The sequence below is a fragment of the Rhinolophus sinicus genome, linkage group LG12 (genome assembly GCF_036562045.2).
Source record: "Rhinolophus sinicus isolate RSC01 linkage group LG12, ASM3656204v1, whole genome shotgun sequence".
NCBI classification, from domain to species: domain Eukaryota; kingdom Metazoa; phylum Chordata; class Mammalia; order Chiroptera; family Rhinolophidae; genus Rhinolophus; species Rhinolophus sinicus.
The window spans coordinates 53,237,903-53,258,260 of record NC_133761.1 but is presented as its reverse complement, the minus strand read 5'-3'; the positions used below and the strand labels follow the sequence as shown (position 1 = coordinate 53,258,260).

Here is a 20,358-nt window from a genome sequence, read left to right as displayed (position 1 = left end):
CATGTGTATGGCTATTGTACTAACTGATGAAACATTGCATTTTAATTTGAATGAGTGAAAAATAGAAAGCTCAGCAGGAGCATTCTTTAGAGGGTAAAGTCTCAAAACAAGAGAAAGAAAATAAGTTATAGCTGTGAATTTTAACTTACTAGATAATAGAATATATATATGCTTTTATAGTACTGCTAACACAAACATAGGCATATAATTTTGGGGCTTTAGCTAGTTTAGCTGCAAAATGACTTTTTTCCATCTCTCTTTGTTTTTTTAATTTCATTTCTCAGTCAACTGAAGGTTCTATTTCTTGATTTTTTGACCAAAATCTCCCAGTAGCTGTCTTTGGGGGGTTTCCGAAACATTTTCAATGACCATTATGGAAAATGTTGGCTAGAATGGGACCTTCTCTTTGCATGTCAGGACCCAATGATCTAAAACAGTTTCTATCTTAGCCCACTTACTGGGGCAAGTTTTTGTATGTATATTTATATTTATTTATTTCAGCATGCTAATTTTTAAAATTTCTTCATGTTTATCCTCAACAACTTCTTAATGTATTTCAACCATTTTATAATAAATAAGTGGATATTATGAACTTTAACATAGTGGTTTCAAACCTCATCTGTTTGTCTTTTCCCTTTGTTTTCCCCCATATACAATGAATTGAGAGCTCTGCCTGTTTTCCCTTTGAGATATCTTGCCATGCTTGGTTTAATGTTCTATCTAGCACAGAATGGATATTTTCTAGCTAGATTGCTATGACATTTGACACGTGTCTCTTTCTTCTTCAGTCCATTTTGCATGCTAGTGCGGACGAAATCTTTTAAAAATACATCACCTCTATACTGAGCAGTGACCTAGGATGCGACATGTAATCTCTGACTGGGTTTCAGGACCCCTCCCTCATTTTTCCCAATGCTGTTATTCACAACGTGGAATTACGAAGACCGCGTTCCCAGTTTTGCCCATGTTGTTCCGTTGAATCGAATACCTTCCCGGATATCTTCCTCCTGTCCGTTTACCCAAATGCCACATGTGCTGTAATGGAAGGAGCATGGACTTAGGAGGTAAACTTACCGAAGCTTGAGTTTTATCTTTTTGCTGATTAGCTGGGAACCCTAGCAAGTTTCTCCATCACTCAAACTCCACTTTCGTCCTTTGATAATATGTTCTCTGTTGGTGTAAGGGCTGAAGAGTCTGCCCTTCTGTACTGGGGCGTAGAAAACGGCTTTGGTCAGCTCCCTCAGTCACTGAGAAAAAGGATTTATGAAATCTTGTGTATCTGGATATACATATAATAGGAAATGTAGAGGAAGACTTAAAGAAATACTAATTTCCATTGATAAGGATCTCTTAATTTTATTTATTCTCTTTATCCTCGACCCTTCAGCGTCTCCAGTGGGGGAGGGTAAGCACTTGTAGATAGCCTGATCACCTGCCCAGGTGGTACTGGAAACTCCTTTTGTGGACAGTACATTCCAATACAAGAGAAACACTATACCTGGAGGCCCTATAACTTCTGGAAGATTATCAAAGGAAAGCAAGTTACTGAAATCTATCCCTAACATTCCAAGAGTATCCTGTCCACATTTGTATGCCCTGTGATTGATGCATATTTGTTGAGTTGTTACATAAAGAATAATTTTCTTTAGATTACATTAAATTATATGGTTTTATAATAACTGTCCTTTGTGAAAATATTGACTAAATTTATCAGTTATTTATGGAAATGCAAAACTGTTGATCTAAAAAGACTTGTGAAACTTAGCTGCTTTATCTTTCAACTTGTTAGTACTTAGGTAACCAGTGAGGGCCGAAATTCTGAGTTGAAATGTAAAAATCTGTTTATAGAGGTTCACATAAGATTCTGATACACTTTATTTGTTAGGACATTTATTTTTCTGATTAAAAAATATGTAATAGTCAATATGAAAAAACTAGGAAGGTGTAGAAAAAGTAAAGAAAGGAAATAAAAATCACCCTAATTACTAATATTTTGATGTTTTCTATACATTTATTATTGGTTGTTTTGTTTCATTGTTTTTCCTCTCAGCATTGTAAGACCTATAAAATATTCTTCAAAAATACTTAAGCATTACTCATCATATAGTTATATCATTATTCATTTCATCATTTTTCTAATATTGGTTATTTAAGCATTTATTATTTTAATATAGCTGAACTAAATCTTCGATTATTTCCTTAAAATAGTTTCTAGATATAAATTACTATATCAGAATTTCAAATATGTGTATCTTAAAATTTTTTGTTGCGTATTGCCAGTGTTCTTCAGAAAGGTTGATTCAGTTTACCCGCCCTCTGACTTTTGTAGTGCATGATTGTTGCGTCCTGCACAACAAGATATGTGGGAAGCAAGAAGGGCGGCGCAGGGTTAAGAAAGACCGTAGCCAAGAGTAAAATGCAAGCGGAGCCAAGGGACTCAAGCCTCAAGGACAGAGCCCCGAATAGGGCCAACGCATAGCTTTTATTAGTAAACATATGAGGAAGTAAAGCTTGTTTTTTCCAACATCTATGAGTTTTGTTCCTGCTGGCTGTTTTCCCGAAAGCCCCCATTGTGCTCCAGCGCGTACTGTGCCTCCACACACACGCACAGCCCCAGTATGGCGTCATTGTTCTGAAACCATCCATTAAGGGGGAGTGACCGATGTCGTCCCATAGGGTCTCAGTTTGCCAAGACACTTCCTTGTGATATCATGGGAAAGGCGCAGGGAACAGACGGTTCAACCGGCAGCTGTAAGGCAACACATGATGGTATTTTTACCTCATTACCGATCCTTCCCATCACTGAGTGTTGTAATAAAAAATAAAGGCTTTGGGCTCGGACTTACTCCTCTAGTCTGTGTTGCAGATATAATCCATATTAACTGGGACGTTTGTTGTAACTAAACAAATTCCTAAGGTAGTATCTGTATTCTTCTATTTTACTTATTGGTGTGACTGTTTCTACCACAAAGTTGTACAGGGATCACATTTTACTCACCTTTATGCTGTTCACAGAGATTTGTACGTAGTAGGTGCTTAATAAATGTGGAAAATAATCATCACATAATATCCACCCAGTTGTATTCCACCACTTACTCAAATAATCTGTGTATATCATTTAAGCAAATATCAACTCTCTTTATTGGAAAGCATCACATAAAGTTCCTGGGTCTCATTCTTGTTTTTGTATGAAGATTCTGTGCACTGGTAGGACGTGTTGCTGTATTTAAAACAAGAATTTTTATCCCCTCCCCCCAAATGTTATCATGGTGTGTATGTACTTTACCTTGTAAAATACATCAGCATCACTAACTAATTTAGTTTGTGAGTCTTGCCCATCTGGAAGAATCCTACCTTGTACTATTAGTGGAGAGATGCTGGCAAATGTTGCTAGTGGTTAGTAAGAATGTAACGAAGACATGAGCTTTAGCAGAGATGTGAGATGTGTCAAACCAGTTTCTGAAGATCATTTGCTTTTTGTGTTTTATGGCAGTACCTTGTGGATTTGCATTTAGAATGATAATTCATGCTAATGGCTTTCATCTCCCATGAGGTAGCAGAAATCAATTCTAAAATGGCAGAATGAAAGGGTATAGCAAATAAAGTCAATGAACTGTCAAAAAAATTTTTCTTCATCAAATAAGTCCCAAAGCACCCTGTTCTACTGACCTTCTCTCACTCTTCTGTCTTGGATTCTTATGTTGATATGGTTCATGGCATTTATGTTTTTCTTCATCATAGAAAAATTAACAAACAAATGTGATCAGGGAAACAGAAGGTATTTTAAAATAATATGTCGGAGCAGTGTCTCAATCTTCAGGAAAATGGGGAAGAGGAAATACAGCATTGATTGCTGTTGCTAAGCAACAGCTTTCACAGCAGATGTGCATGGGGCAGTGGTGGCGTTTGCCAGCACACTGCAGGGTAGGGAGCCATGCAGCCTGGTGTTTCCAAGAAATCAGAGTCAGAGCCCTGCATGGCCCTCTGTCCTCCCAGTGTCCTGCGATCAGTAGTGGAGAAGTTAAGTTCACCTCGTCACCTATATCAACTGAAAAATTGGGAGTACTTTGGGGATTTTCAGAGCCATGCATGGCTTTGTAGAGCCAACTCTAAAGGCATCAGAATTCCTATTTTGTTTCAGAAATACTGTCCATTTCCCATTCATGCATTTACCCATCCATTCATGCATGTGTTCACACGTTTATGTAGCCAATATTCAATGCATCGCGCTGCTCTTAGCGTCTGCGACCTCCCGTTGTTGCTGACGTGTGCGCTGTAGGCGCGAGTGTAGGAAGTTAGAGGTGCCATCCCTGCAGGGCAGGTGTGGTGTCATGAAGAGCCTGTTGGGCCTTTCTCCCAGGACTGGGGCGCTCCGGCTTTAGGGCCCCCGAGAATCTCCTGGGCAGCTTGTTAAGACTTGTTGGCTTCACTGCTGATGATCCCCTTCCAGAGGTCTGGATGGGAATTTAGGAAAATTCATTACACACAAGCTCCCTTGGTGATTCTGAGGCTGGTGGTAGGAGGGCCACTCTTGGAAAATACTGAAGTAGACGGATAGTGAAGATTTCATCCCCGTTACCAGGCAAGGTGTCACTTGCCGGTTTTCATTCAGTGAGAGGGAAGCCGCTCGTTGTGGTTTTGTTTGTTCAGTCTGTGCCTCTTCGAGCTTGATCCTTAAGTTTCTCTACATTAGAATGGCTTTTGATTCAGTGCAGTTAGACTGGTTTGGGTTCCTTCCAGAATTTGCTTTATGGATATCCTTCAGGAGGATTTTGAGGGACAGTCCCCCATCATTGCTTGTGCCTCACCCAAGAGCAAGAAATGGGTGTGCACACATAAAGCACACAAGCACTGACCCCAATACTCTGCAGCACAGACCCCGAACACTACATTCTAAAGCCGCCTGTCCTTGAAAGCATAAACAATTGAACAAGCACATTCCTGAGCCCACTGGAAGCGGGCCACCTGTCAGTGTTCTGTCAGTCGTGAACCTGGCCAATCCTTTATAAAACCTGTTGTGCTTATAACTTGTTTGCATAAATCAATGAGTAATTATTGCTTATGGGGTCTTTTAATCAGATAATTATTTTTCTTTCTCCAGTTCTATAGGCTCCAAATCCTAGTTTCAGTCTTACTTAGACCATGTTTGAAATCTTGCCCTCATGCCATGTAGTAGTACAAACTAACACGTAGTTCTTATTAGTTGATGTTCGTTACCTGTCCATCTGTCAAGCTAAATGACTTGTAGATGACTTGGCCATTTAAAACTGTTCAAAAGTTGTTAAGGTCTGTAATTGATCATCACTAACACTTCTGACCTCATTCTCGGTCCCTCAGCAGAACGATTCTCATTGACTGTGTGTGACACAATAGGAAGAAAATTCAGTTGCGGTAAAGGCGTTACCGGTGTGAGCAGGGAGGTTTAAAATGTTGGCAATAATCAGTAGTAGAACTTAATTTATATACTTTATAATGGAGACATTTTTCATTACATTCATATTTTCTAAATTGCTTCCATTGTTAAATTAGTTGCCCTCATTTCCAGACCATACTCCGCAATGAAAAATATATTTTCCGAATCTAAACCATCATATATGGTTTGACCTTTAGCTGAATCAAGTGGTAGAGATCAAAATGAATTATGCTTGAGTGGAAAGGTATTTTAATGTTGCCGTGCACTGTGTTTTCCCTCATCCCACATGCTGTTTAATAGTATTAATTCAGCTTGAATGATGATGAGTCAAAAAAAAAAAAAAAAAACCGCGACTTTAGTTGGTTTAGGCTAATGCATTCTTGGATGTTACAGAAGTGCCTGTACCACCTGAATGGTTTCACATAAATAGCAATGCATTTTTATTTTGTCCACCAGAGAAACATGCAGTATGATTGCCTGTAAGCAGCAGAGAACAGGTTTCTAGACGTATGCTCTTTACTGGTGCAAATATACAACTTCCATTAGCAGTAATAGGGCATGCGTCTTTGCATCCAGGGATTCAGTATTTCAAAGATGACAAGCAACAAATATTTGAGGAGTTATTACTAAACCTTTCAAATGAGTTGAGAGACATAAACAACTCTGAGTACTAGGGAAGTGTGTAGTAATCCCTGGGAAATGAACTAGTGAGAATATTTCACTCTATTATCAATGAAGTGTTAGTAAACAGGGAACTGTCCATGAGTTTAGGTTCATTTCAGCTTAATAGTCTCTGTACATTGTATAGTTATATCAGCTCCTTGGTAATGCACTTATCACCTGAAGTCCGAGGAATAGTCTCAGCCTCATTCCCAGTGCCTGATCCTCTCCAACTCCCCTTGTCTCATTTACTGGTATTATAATGGCTCTTGCAGCAGCTCTGTTGCAGAAACAAAAAGTGCACACAGGGAGATAGCTGTGTTTTCTTTCGATTAGCCGATGAGGTAACGATAACCATCATTCTAGAATTTATGTCATAGTGATACAAAGCAAAAAATGTGTAATCTTACTTTATAGAGTAGATGCTTGTAAAAAGTTCCTCGTCACTTGAATTTTTGTGTACTGAATTGATTTTCCTTTATATTTTCTTGCTGGAGAGATATTCTTCTAGATAAAAAGCCATTATACCAAGATATTGGTATTATTACATTTAAGAATGTTTTAAGTCTCTTAGGACTTTAGAAGTCACAGATTTATAGGGAAATAGTAATTTTTCTAATAAAATGCGACAGCTCCCAAATAGCTGGGCTTATTTTTACACTTGGCATCCTGAAGGAAAAAACGACTCAATGAGCTGCATTGGAGACTCACCTGGGAAGTCTTGACTGCATATCTCTTTGTGAGAGCCTATGTCACGGAGGGATGTACAGGCTTAACTGGGCTTAAGTGAGACAGTGGCTTGAAATGTAGCATTGACTTCACAAATAGGTGCAGGACAGTTATCAATCACTCATCTCAGGAAACTTGAAAATGACATGTTTCTTGTTCGGTAAATTATTCAATTTCAGTTTTCTGTTTTTAATACTGTGCTTGTGTAATTTAAAAAACATGCCTCAATTTTCCCATAAATGTACAAGCATAATTAATAGTACTCAAAACAGAAATTTGAACTTGGATGCAGTTAATATGAAATGTGACAGCTGCATGCTAGTACTGGGCACTGAATCAGTTTAAAAATATTGTGATTTTTCTCCTTGATTATAAAAGTAATGTGCACCTATTTTAGAAAATGGGTAAGAGTCTAGAAAAATGTTTAAAAATGTTATCAATGTTTTATCCTCTAGAAATAACTGCAGTTGTTTTCTATGTTTATGCATTTTTCTTTTTGTTATTACATAGTTGGTATCACATCATTTGTAAAAATTTTATATGCTGCCTTTTCATTTATCATTGTCTTAAAGATATTGTCACATGTTATTAAAATTTTTTATATATGTGGTTTTTAATAGCAAAAGAAATCTTATTGAAAATATATGCTAAAATTAATATAGTTCTCTCTGTGGTTTAGGTTATATCTGCATTTTTGCTAATATAATTACCATTGCAATAGTAATTTTTTTTTATGCCTCCGGTTCCATTCTTTAATGAACATTTTTTTTCCTTACTCATGGTTTCCTTATGGCGCCCTCCTCTTGATAACTTGAATGTTTAGGATATTTCTTTTCTTCTTTTTTTTTATTTAAATAATGAAAGTCTCTAAGAGTATGAATTTAGATATAAGCACAGTGTTGATGGCAAACTATACTATGAGTTCTTTTTCTTATTTTCTAGGAAATATGTTATTGTAGATCTACTTTTTGAGTTTTCAGATGGGTGGAATTTTATGTTTACATTCAGTAATTTCTAGTGTTCAGAGTATGTTCAATATATTTCTGCTGTTTTGTTTTATAGATGATCAGTTCAGACTCTTTCATGGACATTTTTTAAAAGAACGCAATATTGTTTGGCGGATATAGAATTGGTGTAGTTATAATAATCCAACCTTGGAGGTGAAATCTTCCATAGCCATGTTTGTGGAAGATTGCTTGTCATGTTTCAGTCTTCCCCTACAATTTTCTGTTTAGTCTTACTCATTTCTAAAAGCTTTTGCTTTTCATATTTTGTTGTTATATTACTGATTGATGAACGATTCACTATTGTTACATTATAGGGTTGGTATCAATATAAATTGACCTATGGTCTTGGTTTTTGCAAATTTTCTGGTAGATATTAATGTTTTTAGATTTTAATGTTTTATGTTTAATGTCCTAGATTTTATGTTTAATTTTAATTTGTTAATCCTGCTTTTTTTCTGATTATGTTTGCATGCCTTGGTCTGCTGTTTAATTTTTAAGCTTTCTGTTTCATTTTGTTTTCTTGATCCCATTTTAAGTTTTTTTGTCCTGGTCAAGGAGAGTTAAAAAAAATTAATTTATTTTAGCAACTGATAGGTGTTCTTTATTTTCTGTAGTCAATGTTTCCTTGCTATTTTGCATCATGAACTTTGTTTTCTTTGCTTTTATCTTCTTCTGTGATTGGAAGTGAAATCTAATTTTGAAATCTAAGATCTAAATTTATATGTTCAATTTATATTTAAAAACAATGTATTTTGACTTTTCTGCCCCCAGTTTCTAAACTCTAGTCATCTAAAACTAGATCATTAGTGAATTTTAATTTTTTGTTATATATTTTTTCCTTCAGAAATCGGTTTTTACTTTACCACATTTATGATCATTCTCTAGATTTAAGTGTTTAACTATCTTGTTGATCATCAGTGCTATACTACTTAAAATTCCCAATTTTTTTGTTTCTTAATTTCTTTTCATCTGGCAGTCAGCAGGACAGTAAGAGCAACAACAGCCGCCAACATTTTTCAAGTATTTACTAAGTACCATAAGCACTGTGCTCAGCCTGTGATATGGGCTAACTTACATTCAATCTTCTTCATGTTGTCCTGCGGTAGATTCCATTAATATCTCCACTGTCCAGATGAAGAAATGGCGGCACCAAGAGCTGTAATAGTTTGTCCATGGTCACAAATCTTCTGAGGCCAGGACTCCGGATAAATTCATGTCTCTCCAGAGTCCATACTGTGAAACACTGCACTCCTACCTCGTCACCTTGGTTGCCTGGAAAATATACACCCTCACACATACTTAAGAAACTTTGGGGTGGATGGTAAATTTTCTGAACGTTTGCATGTCTGAGAGAGTATCTTTATGGCTTCTAGACATAAAACGTCAAGTTAGTTCAATATGAAATTCTTGAGTCACAACTTTTTTTCTTTAAGAGAAAAGTGAGGCTGTCTCCATTGTGTCATTATTTTACTGTTGTGGAGGGAACATCTAGGCCAGCCTGACTTCTGTTTCTTCACAGGTATCCTGTACCCTCCTCTCCACCCCAACCCTGCTTGTAGGTTTAGAATTTTTGTTTTTTCACCTTAAATTTTAAAAATTTTGCTAAGGTTTGTCCAGGTGTGAGTCACTTTGAATTACTTTTGCCTAAAATTCTGAAATCCCCTGTGATGTCACATTTAGATATTCCTTTAGATCGGACAAGGTTCTTGAATTATCTCTTTGCTTTTATGACTTCCATTCGCTTTGTTTCTTTTTTGGAAATACCCATCATTCATTAATTGGAGATCTTCTCCCAGACCCATAGCTGTTCTCTTTTTCCTAGCCTATAGATCTTTCTCTCCTCTAAAGCAGAAGTCGTAAAACTTTCTGTAAGGAGCCAGATAGTAAAGCTTTTATGCTTTGTGAACCAAGAGGCAAAATGGAGGCTAGTAGTTAGCTACTTATGTATAAGAGGGAAAGCAAATTCCTACAAATTTTTTATTAATGAAATTCAAAATATAATACTACTAATTGAGTAGAAGTTTTTTTTTATAATATAGATTTATTAATGGGAACATTACACTTCTTTTTGGGAGAGAGAACTTTTTGCTTAATTTGGTCCAAAGTTCCTTATTATTAATTAATTGCAAATGTTCCTCTGTAAAAACCATTATTACCTTGCAGACATAAAAACAAAACAAAACAAACACACCCCAAACAACAGGTAGCAGGCCAAATCTGGCTTTCTTATTGACAATAGCCTGTAATTTGCTGACCTCTGTTCTAATATCTTAGAGAATTTCTCAGATTAGTCTTCTGTTCTTCAGAATTGATTTTCTATACTCGCTATTTTGCTTTTTATTGCCTTGGATGTGATTTTAAATTTACATTTATTCTTTTTAAAATCTTAGCCCTCTTCCTTTATATCTCAACCTCTTGACTTTCTTATATTGTATTCATCCCTGTTTTGTGCTGTTTTCAGAGCCATGTTTTTTATGTTTCATTGAGAATACAAAGCAGAAGTCTTCTTAAAATAGTCACTATAAGTCATTTTCAGATCATTTCCTATGTACCTCCAGAGGAATGTGCATCTTCCTCTAAAGCTTTTCATAGGTCATGGGATGCTTTCTGCTTTATCTTCATCTTTCCATAAGGACAAATTGAAGCACCGTCTCTCTCAAAATTTAAACAAACAGATATGCGACTTGCCATTTATCCCCTCACTGTTGACATATCCTTCTCATATTTTAAGCCGGGAATGTTGTTGCACCCAGCTTCTCACTCATTTTCCCAGCTCTTTCGCTTAGTATGACTTCGTGAGAATGAGGCATATGCTTTCCTGTCACTCCTCATTTTCACAATTTTGTGAATGCAAATGTACTTCTTTATCATCAGAGGTTGTTTGCATGTCCTACTTAACTTGAGCAGTTGGTACAAAACAGTCACTGCCCAAGTATACTACTTCCTAGGCAATTCGCTGTCCAATCCTTGTTTCTGTCTTCTTCATATAATGCCTGTGAGACCTCAAGATCGAATAATAGATATAGTCAAAAAGTGCCTGCCAACCCCACAGAGCAAATCTCAAATGAGAAGCTTTCTTAAGTGCGTCCTCCCCACCGGAGCCACGTGATGTATTTTTCTTTCTTCCACTTAGAAATGAAAAGCATTTTTCATATCCCATAGTTTTCAATTTGTAGACTTCAGAGTTTCTTCCTTTTTTCCTTTCTTTTTAAATTTTTTATAGTCTTCAACCTTTCTTTGGATGTTCTCTCAACTTTTACTCTTCAACAAGTGTCCTTGATAAAGATGACCATCATGGGTCACAGTCCTATGATGGGGTTTGTTTTACCGTCAGCTTTATATACCAGCACCCAATCCAGCATCCTGTTCCATTCCTCATTCTGTATCTCAGATGGAAATGAGAGGACACATGCTTAGGTTTTCCGTCTTCGAGCTCTAGGCGATCTTAAGGTTTACAAAATGAGATTAACATACCAACATGCGCCAAAGAGAAACATGAAAGCATGAAAGAAGGTACAATGTAAATTAGAAAGAGAAACATGCATCCAGATGATAGGTAATGAGAAGTGGATGGTGGTGAAGAATAATTTAAAAGAGAGGAATAAATATACAAATGGCTTAAACCCAGGAATTCAGATTTTGTGATGTTTCACATAAAACATTTATTCATATAGCCTAGGTATGGCAAATAATTTCCATCTAATTTTTATGTTAAGTGTCCATTATCTGTATAGAAGTGACTTCTCGTTATGCTCATTTTAGGTAGCCTGAAGTCTTAATACCTGCCTTACGGGTGTGGCATCAAATAGCATTTCCTGCTGATGACCAGAATGAAATGTTTGGGAAACTCAATCTGATTTCTTTAGAAAGTTTCTGTGTCTGCCAGCACTTTTGGCAAATCACGGTTTCTGAAAATTGAATTGAAAAATTTATATGGATTGTATTACTATGATTTTGGCTTTTTATAGTTGTTAAAGTCAGCTGAACGATACAGTTTCTCAAACTATATTAAAACTTAACATGCTTTTTTTGAAGCAACTATTGTTTTAAGATTTTCCCAACTTTTTCTGAGTTTTAGTAAAGCATTAAATAGAAAGTGCTCCCTTAGCTGCTGTATGAATAGTTATGTATTGATCAGAATGACAAATTTACTTGTCTGTGAAGATGCTGAGTTAGGAGGTCTGTTCAGGTGGTGCCGAAATTACCTTTTTGCACTACAGTGGATAAAAATCTAGAAATAAAATTGGTTATTGATTTTGTTTGTTTTGCATTTGTAGCAAGAGAAAAATAATACTTGCAATCTTTCTTTTAAGTGTGTAAGTTCTGTGCAGAGTTTTTCTCTGTTGATTTTGTGTGGCTTTTTGTACCACTGGAACTTTCTGTATGATGCTAACTCAATTTGTTTCTTGTATGTGGCATTCAGCATGCCCAAATACCTATTTAATTTATTCAGCTACTTCATTTACCCACAGAATTCATGTGCTTTTACTTAAGAGATAATTCAGAATTCTTATTTTATTTTTACAAGAAAATTTCATGTTGGTTTATGATGGAATATTGACTTCAATATAGATCCCCCCATTTTGATGTTTAGTTATGTATCATCTGACCTAATTTTTTGTTTTTTAATTTAAGATAGTTGTTTTATAATAGTTTTGGTCAACAATAGTTTTCTGAATTTTTTGAGTGTATCTAAACATTAGAGGACAACATAATTTTAGGTTTAAATTGTTCCCATTTTTTTATAAAATATATTTTCAAAGTGTTCTATTTTCCCCCCTATTATTTCCACACGTAGCTGGAATTATCCTAAGAATTGCTCATTGAAATTGCTTTAAGAAGAGTTAAAGAATATTATTTCATGCAGAATTTTCAGTAGCTAATCTGATTTTTACCATGAATGTCACACCAGGGATTAATGGGGGCAATTTTCTGAGTCTGATGTGAAAACCAGAGCTGAAACGGTATTTCTAATATGTCAGAGCCTTGGTTATTCTTCTGACATTCAAGTGAGGATAAGAAGTTAGGTGATTTATCATATCACTTCAATTGAATATTGTCTCAACCTTTATAGGTCTTAATTTAACATTATGATCCCCATTTTATAGTTGAGGAAACTGAGACAGAAACATTAAGTAATTTAGCTCAGCACAGTAGTGGAGCTGCGGGTATTTTATTCCATTTTTGTCGGATTTCTGTTATGCCCGAAATGATCAAAAGCAGAGCTGTATGCAAATATATAGTATCATTCACAGTCTTCTTTTCCTACAGGCTGGACAATAGTGGACAATGTCCGTTAATGTCACCGTCTCCTTTGAAGTACAGAACCCTCCTTATTGTAATCTTCATAGGTCCCTGGAGTACGTAGACAGTTCACAAGCAAAGAGGCAGATGAGAGGGGGGTAAGGTCAGTCTAATTCAGAGGAGGCTCAAAAGATACCCCCCAGAACAACAAGCTGATATCGGAGGAATTAAGTCTGGCTTTCAGGCTAATCTAGTAGAAGATAGTTCTGGCCAGATATGGTTCTCCTCCAAATAAAATTATGTTTGAAAATTAAAAGCCAGTAGATTCTGATGAAGGCCCAAAGGGTTCGCTTACGAGTGAAATTAGTGAACGTTAACCACCTATTTTGAAACTCATTAAATTTTTTAACTCCTGATGCTTGACTGTGTCCTGAAAAGTTAAGCATGTAGTAGATAAACCTTTTGAATAAACAAGATAGAATTATATCATAACTTCCCTTTTAAGAGACTAAATGTTGCCATTTGGAAGAAAAGTGGGGGTTTAAGTTCTGGGGCCGTGGAAGAGCATATCCATGACAGGAATCTTGCTGAAACAGTGAAGCAGATAAGGAAATTAGAGAAGCGGGAGCCTTTACAGAATTACTGAAGGGAGGATTCTTGGATGTACAGCTCCTCCCATGCCTTTGGGTCCTTCTAAAGAGAGAAGCCCGTTATTTATTCGGCCCTCATTCATTGAGTCCAGGCTCAGTGCTGGACACAGTATGTTATATCCAGATATAACACACGCTCTCTGTCCTCAAGCAGTTTGTATTTCAGATGGGGAGGGTGGCAGGTAAGCCGTGGGGACTAGCCATAGCTGACTCATTGGGGTGTGGGGAAAGGAAGTGGTGCAGAGAAACCCAATTTCAAAAGCATAAGAAATGAATGACATGTAGGAAATGGGCAAAGTGAGAGATTGTAGGAAAAGAAATAGAAAAAATTAGGAGGAAAAAAGAGATGATAGGCCTATGTTATTTGACCCACTTAAAGTTTTTTGTTTGTTTTTGTCACTGGCATATAAAACTTGGGACATTTTACATAAATATATTTCCAGGTTCTGTCGAAAGTCAGAAGAGCAGATACCCTAGGCTCTGTTTTCACACATGACTGACACGAGCTGGTGGCAGGGCCTGGTTTCCACGTTGAGATGGGATTGGCGCTCTGTGGTTTTCTACCTGGCCCACCAATGATGTGCCATCTAATTTGGGTCGGAGACTCCTAATTCAGGGTGTTTTCACACCTTGATAGTTCAGGGAAGCAGCTGGATGCAACAGGGGGAAGATGTGGGCGAGGAGGCAGCTTGTCGGTGTGTAACTGTGAAACGTCGATTTGAGAATGTAATTGACTGAGGGAGAAGAACCAAGACTACATGAGAGCCTGGAGGGGGTGGGGTGAGAGGGGTCCTGCATGGGCTAGACTGTGTGTCTCCAACATTCCTATGCTGAAGTCTCGAGCCCCAGTTACCCCAGAATGAAAACTTATTTGGAGATAAGGTCTTTAAAGAGACGATTGAGTTAAAATGAGGTCTTTAGGGGGGATCCCAGTCCAGTATGACTGGTGTCCTTATAAACGATGGAGGGCACCAGGATGGGCCCATGCGCAGGGACGGCCATGGGAGGCCACCGCGAGAAGACAGCATCTATTAGCCAAGAAGAGAGGGGCCTCAGGGGAAACCAACCCTGCAAACACCTTGGTCTCAGGCTTCCAGCCTCTAGCACTGAGAGAAAACAAATTTCTGCTGTTGAACCCACCCCGTCGGTGGTACTTTGTTATGGCAGCCTGGGCTGATTCATACAGGGCGTCCCAAGCGGGGGAAGGACGGGATAACAGATAGCAGAGACGGTCGGGTCTGGGCGGGTAGGCACCTCTGACTGTTGTCTAGGAAACTCCCCAGTACTTTGTACACATCTGGCTCAAAGCTCAATGAAGGTTTGTTGAATTATTTTAACTGAATTATAAGTAACAGGGAAATAGCCCCAGGCTCAGAGGATTCTCTCTGGAAAAGGGAAGGAAAATTGAGGGAGTTCTCAGTTTCCGCTCTTTATTTTCTTGGCAAAGAGATTGAGAAGCAAATGGATTGGATTTGTTACCTGGTATCAACATATCGTGTCGTTGGCCACGGAGGCTTTAGGTTTATGTATAAGTAAGTATCATACATTTATTGGATGGAAAAGGCTTTGGACTATATTTTGTTAGATATCTGAGGGCAAGAAGTTCTTGTTATCAAGGTTGTTTTCCAGGAGGACTTGCATTTCTGAGACTATACATGGGTTTAATGCTTCCCATCTTGATAATTTGATTGAAGAGAGATGATGGGTTAGAGGAATTGAGAAAAGGGGGACGTTTTCAGAAAAGCCTCAGAGGGAAAGGGGGAGGAGTTGAGTTGGTTCCAGCAGAACTCTTGCAGGCAGGGCCAAGGCCAGCCTGGGATTTACAACAATGGGTGTCTTCTGACTGGGCTGGCAGAAGAACTTAGCACTGAGATACTAGAAGGCTTCACAGGCCAATCAGGGAGGTCAGATACGAAAAAAGAAAAAAAGAAAAATTGCTTAAATTTTGTAAAAGGATAGAATTTTTTAATTTATAAGAAAAAATGCATTTAAAAAGCAGCATTTCAGGAACTCAGATACTATACAAAAAGACTTATATGTGCCTAAATCATTGGGGTTTTTTTTTTTTTTAATTAAAATTCTTCAAATCAGAAATACATTGTAGAAAATACTGGTAAGAAAATAAAAATTACTCTTAAGCTCACCATCTAGAAGTAACAATTAATGAATGTTTTGAAGTATATATTTTCAGAGGTTTTCCTTTGTATATATCAATATAAATCGTTTAAAAATAGTTTTTAATAAACCCAGAGTGCTTGAAGGTGAGTGACATGAGCCAGCTTACTATGCTTAGGCTGACGTTTCTTAGCTTGCAGTGTGGCAAAGTTACAGCTGCCGATATTTCCCTAAACAGGGTCCATTTCTGGGTTTCGTCTGAACACTGTCGTTATCGTTTTGCTGATCTCTCCTCCTTTCCCAAGGTCAGCAGGCCACAACAGCTGGTGCCGCCACATTCCTGGTGGCCTAATTAAATATTTCACGTAAATCGGGTATACCGTCTGCTTAGGTTACAGGTATAGTGACCCAAATAATAAACTGAATTGCATGTGTGAGCTGAAGTTGATCTAGAGAGGAACCCACATTTTCCAATAGTGGAAAAACTCTGGGCTTGCACCGGTTTAAAAAATGCTCCTGCTTCTGACCCACTGTTAATAGGGCTGGTTGTGTGCCTCTCGGGATTAGTGATGTTTGTTTATGCGTGTATGTTCTCACCTGGTATCCCTCTGCCAGCAGCATATATAAGACCTGATAGAATTAGTTAGAAGGGCATTCTGAGCTCGTAGAGGTGAGCAAATTCATTAACTTGTTTCTAAGAATTGTATTTGTTACCTTGGTTTCGCCATATTCTGTCATTAACCATGGAAACTGCAGGTTTATATATATAAGTAAGTAACATTTTTTTGAATGAAGAGAATTCTGTATATATTTATGTGGGAAAAAACCCCACAAAAAACCCGAACAATAAGAGGGCAAGAAGTCCTTATCCTCAGGAACTGTTGTTTCCAAGAAGGACTTGCATTTCTGAGACTGTAAATAAATGTAATGCTTCACATCTTGACATCTTGATAAGAAACTTCCATTTCCTTTGGGAGATAGAAGAGAATGGAAATACCTTAGTTTGAAGTCACGTGACTTTAGCTAAATAACTTAAACTGCCAACTTCAGTTTCAACCCGAGTGAAATGGGGTTGATAATACCCACCTCACAAGGCTGTTTGGAGAAGTGAATCAGGTGTGTGAATAGCAAAATGCCTACGCACTTCCCGGAGACTGGTCGGTTAGTCCCACCCCCCTCCCGGCTCCTCTTCCATCATCATGGACGGCTGCGCTCCCAGCAGCCATACTCCCTCTACTGGAGGAGCATGTCCAGGTTTGCTTTGAATAACCTTCTCCCCCTTTGGATAAAGGCTTGTCAATCAAGAGCCCCTGGTGAGCATATAACCTGGCCAGCCCATCAGATATGCTCTTCTGAATCTCTAGCTTTGTGACGTACTGCTAATGTGTAGACTAGTCTCCTGCAACTAGAGCCGTGCCACTGCTGTGGTCCCTTAGAATACATTAAAACAAAACAAAAAAACTTGAATTAGCTGTATAGATTGTATTGCTTACACCCCAAGTCCCCTGACTCAGACACTTGATGGGGAATAATTTCACAAGCAGATACATTTATTTGTTTACTGATAACCTTCCTCTTTGCACATCCAGTGCCAGGTGCTGGAGTGCATTCAGAGAAGAGATGGAAGGGTTTCCTGCCCCCTCCATGCTGTGCTGTCAGCATCACAGTGGGTATGTGGTCCCAGCACAAGAAGCACAGCCTGAGGCATAATCCCAAATTAAACTTGGTGTCAGGCGTCATGATGGTTAATCTAACTCTAAAAACGTTAAGATGTTTTAAGTTACAAAGAAACCTCCTCTGCCCACTAGGTAATTATAGTCTTTTAAAAGAGTAGCTATTGCTCAGAGCCTTTTCATTTTGTTTCATTTGTTTCACTTAATATCATCTTTTTATTTTTTCAGGCTGGTCAAGGAAAAAAGTCTTAATAGTTTTATATTAAAAAGTAGGTGACACTAGAAAATTTTGAGCTTTTGCTGAAAACTGTGACCTTTGATTATTCATACTGGTAATTTATTTCTCTACTTTATGTTGCTATTACAGCGTTCAAAGCTATAGAGTAAGATCTAATAATTTAGAAGTGCCAGAGGTATTGTTGGATGAAGATGACAAGCCTTTAATGACTATCTCAGATGGCAAAAGCCACGGCAATTGCTGCATGAATATTCATTTGCGATGCATTCATTGGTAGGAGAGAAGTTGTAAATCTTATAGACTTTACATGTAAGCTTTAAAAAAAAAATAACACTAGACACTCTGGCCATTTGTTATTAAAGTAGCTTCAGATATTTTCGTCAAATTCTTTTTGTTCCTTTTTCTTACAATACGCTTTGCTTGTGGAAAGAAAATAGGACTTCATTAGTCTCATCTGAATATTAGAGGTAAACAGGTAGTGTTCACATCATGTGAAACTGCTGACAGCTCTTAAATTTGGTCCTGCACTTCGCTCAGAGGCATTAATCACATTGCTGGTTACATCTGTTCTGGGGCCAGAGAACCCTCCTCGACTGTGAATGGGGACCAGGTTGCCAAAGGCTTATTCCCAGTTTTATTCATAGCAACACGTTGGCCAGTGCATTGCTAGACATGGCTACCCTGTGGGAAGAAGGCCTTTGCTGATTGGGCCTTATTTGTCTTCTTTTCTCTTGTGGGAAAAGCAGGGGTTGTGCCGAACATAACTGAAGTCATGTTGTGCCCCCGTCAGCTGAATTCTGCGTGTAGGGCAAGCACGTAGCTGGTAAAATCAACGTAGATAGTTGAGCTGGATTCACCTCCAAGCAGTTTGATCCCAGTCCACAAGCTTCTATGTTAAACAAATATTTTAAAAACAAATGAAAAATGGCATGCAATAGGATTTAGTGTTAGAAAGATTGTATACATTTTTAAAATAAACTTTTAATTTTAGAACAGTTTAGGTTTACAATAAAATTGTGAAGATAGCACAGAATTGCCCCATATATCTTGAACAGAGTTTCGCCTGGTCAGTTTTCCTCAGTATGGTACCCTTGTTACAATCAGTGAACCAGTACTGACGCACTGTTGTTAACTGAGATCCACACTTTATTCAGATCTCCGTACTTTGTATCTATTGTGCTTTCTCTGTACCAGAATCCCAGCCAGGGAACCACATTCCCTTACTCCTCGTGTTGCCTTAGGCTCCTCTGTGACAGTTTCTCAAGCTTTGTTTTTGAGGATCTTGATAGTTTTCAGGAGTACTGATCAGGTGTCTTACAGAATGTCCCTTACGTGGGAGGAAAAAAAGATTTGTGTGATGTTTTCTCATGATTAGTGAGTGTGGAGTTTTGGGCTCTGGAGAAGAAGACCACAGAGGTGAAGTGGCATTTTCATCACATCATATGAAGGACACGTGCTAACAGGTCTTATTGTTGATGTGGACCTTGCTCACCTGGCTGAAGCAATGTTCGTGAAGTTTCTCTGCTGCATCCTTATTCGTTTCCCTTCCTACTCCTGGCCCCCTTTGAAAGGGGGTTGCTGTGTGCAGCCTGCACTTACAGCGAGCAGTTAGGGTCCATCTCCTTGGAGTAGGAGTATTTATGTAAACTGTTGGGGATTCTTCTGCATAGAGGACTTGTCTCCTCTCCCTAACATGAATAATTGTTTAATTTGGTCATTTATTTATATCAGTATGACTCTTGGCTATTGATTTTACACTTTGGGTTATAATCCAATGATGCTTTCTTTATGTTGCTCAAAGTGCTCTAGCTTTGGCCATTGGGAGCTCCTTCGGTGGGCTTTTGTGTCCCTTTGACATATCCCCATCTTTGTGGGGTGTTTTTTGTTTGTTTTTAGCACATCCTTGCCATGTTTGCTCGAAAATAAGACTTAGCCAGACAATCAGCTTTAATGCGTGTTTTGGAGCAAAAATTAATATAAGACCTGGTCTTATTTTACTAAAATAAGACCGGGTAATATAATATAATATAATTTAATGTAATATAATATAATATATAATAAATGTAATATAATATACATATAAAATATACTGGGTCTTCTATTAATTTTTGCTCCAAAAGACGCGTTAGAGCTGATTGTCCGGCTAGGTCTTATTTCCGGGGAAACATGGTATAACTTCTGGCAGTACAAAATGCTCCAGGCTTATCTGGGTATTTCCTGCTCCAGTCTGAGAATCAGCCATTTCTGCAATGAGCCCTGGTTTCTTTCATTAGACAGTGATACAGGAACCAAGAGCTGGGTGCTGGTTGTGCTTGCGGCTAGTTGGGTGTCTTTGCTGCTCAGCCTTGTATAAAAGTTTTAACTCTAATTTTTCAAGCTGCCTGAGCTTTTATGAGAAATGGTACTGAGCAGTACCATTTCTTTTAAAGATTGGTCACCAAAGTGTTAAATAAATAGTTTTTAATTTGTTTTTCCTTGGAGAAAGAATAGTCAACTGTAGCTATAGTTAGGAATGGCCAAAAATAAAATTTAAAAACAGCACATACTTTATAAGAACTTGCAGCCTTGTCTTAGAATTGCTTTATTGTCTTTGTAAATTTGCCTTTATAATTTTTCGAGATAACTTCTA

General features: G+C 37.8%; 1 protein-coding gene across 1 annotated transcript in view; it reads left to right on the top strand.

Moving 5' to 3' along the window:
- Positions 1 to 20,358, top strand: part of SMYD3 (SET and MYND domain containing 3) — a 555,690-nt gene that overhangs the window by 204,321 nt on the left and 331,011 nt on the right. The gene's annotated exons all lie outside the window — the stretch shown is intronic.